The following is a 1,867-nucleotide window of genomic DNA, read 5'->3' on the forward strand; positions in this document are numbered from 1 at the left end:
TCTGCAGCTCTCTGGCAAATAGTTATATTGAGGATGTTTGTGCCCATATTTGTCACCTAGATAGAAATGCATATTCAAAGACTTTGTCCATTTTTACAAAGCTAACTCAGGCATTTACTTTCTTATTAAGCTTTAAGATTCTGTAAGTATTTGGAGTACAAGTTGTTTTTTTTTTTAATTGGGTGCAGTGAACTTTACTGATGGTATTCAAGAGAGTAGGGAGGGCTCCCTAGGCCCCTCCTGTTATTATGGGGGTCTGGGGTGGAAATTGTGAGGGAGATGCTCAGTGTTAGGGGCTGAGTTGGGACAGGGACTCCTCAGCAACCGAGGGCCTCTCTCTTGATCTCAGTGTCCTTGCTGAGGTGGGTGGTCCAGGGTTTCTTACTCCTAGGAGGCCATGTAGGCCATGAGGTCCATCACCCTGTTGGTGTAGCCATATTCATTGCCATATCAGGAAATGAGCTTTACAAAGTTGTCATTGAGAGCAATGCCAGCCCCAGCATCAAAGGTGGAAGAGTGGGAGTTGTTGTTGAAGTCGCAGGAGACAACCTGGTTCTCAGTGTAGCCCAGGATGCCCTTCAGTGGGCCCTCAGATGCCTGCTTCACCACCTTCTTGAGGTCATCATACTTGGCAGATTTCTCCAGGTAGCATGTCAGATCCACAACAGACACATTGGGGGTAGGAACATGGAAGGCCTTGCCAGTGAGCTTCCCATTCAGCTCTGGGATGACCTTGCCCACAACCTTGGCAGCACCAGTGGATGCAGGGATGATGTTCTGGACAGTTCCATGCCACAGCTTTCCAGAGGGGCCATCCACAGTCTTCTGAGTGGCAGTTATGACATGAACCATGGTCATGAGCCCTTCCATGATGCCAAAGTTGTCATGGATGACCTTGGCCAGGGGGGCTAAGCAGTTGGTGGTGCAGGATGCATTGTTTGCAATCTTGAGTGAGTTGTCATATTTCTCATGGTTCACACACATCACAAACATGGGGGCATCGGCAGAAGGGGCAGAGATGATGACCAAAGGCTCCACCCTTCAAGTGGGCCCTGGCCTTCTCCATGGTGGTGAAGATGCCAGTAGACTCCATGACATACTCAGCACTGGCATCACCCCATTTGATGTTAGTGGGGTTTTGCTCCTAGGAGATGGTGATGGGCTTTCCGTTGATGATGTGCTTCCTATTCTCAGCCTTGACTGTGCTATTGAATTTGCCATGGGTGGAGTCCTACTGCAACATATAGACCATGTAGTTGAGGTCAATGAAGGGGTCGTTGATGGCAACAATCTCCACTTGGCCATGTGGAGAGCACATGACAGCCCTGGTAACCAGGTGCCCAATACAGCCAAATCCGTTCACACTGACCTTCACCATTTTATCTATGGGATGAGGCTGGCACTGCACAAGAAGATGCGGCTGTCTCTGGAACAGGGAGGAGCAGAGAGCTGGAACACAAGTTCTTTATCAGACACAAGGTCTGTGTTTTTCATTGTCTACTCAGTAGCTTTCTAATGTAGGAGTTCAAATCTTGCTAACTGATTTGAACCAGGGAATTGAACTTATTCAAATGCAAGTAATATTTTAATTTTTACAAATCTTTCTTTGGTACTGTATCTAAGAACACTTTTTCCAACCCAGGGTCACAAATGATTTGTGCTTTTTCTTAGGCATTTGCTTGTTTTTAGGTGGCCATTTGGGACTGTGATCTGTTTGAGTTTTGGGTTTTTTTTGCTGTCTTCAAGATAGGTTCTGACTCTGTAGCTCAGTCTGGCCATGAACTCACTTTTCTCCTGACTATTACACACACACACACACACACACACACACACACACACACACNCACACACACACACACACACACAC

At 46.9% G+C, this 1,867-nt stretch overlaps 1 pseudogene; it reads right to left on the bottom strand.

Moving 5' to 3' along the window:
* Positions 1-387: 387 nt before the first annotated feature.
* LOC110322289 lies at positions 388-1,384 on the bottom strand (annotated as a pseudogene).
* Positions 1,385-1,867: the final 483 nt, after the last annotated feature.

The sequence above is a fragment of the Mus pahari genome, chromosome 5 (assembly GCF_900095145.1).
Source record: "Mus pahari chromosome 5, PAHARI_EIJ_v1.1, whole genome shotgun sequence".
Classification (NCBI taxonomy): Eukaryota; Metazoa; Chordata; class Mammalia; order Rodentia; family Muridae; genus Mus; species Mus pahari.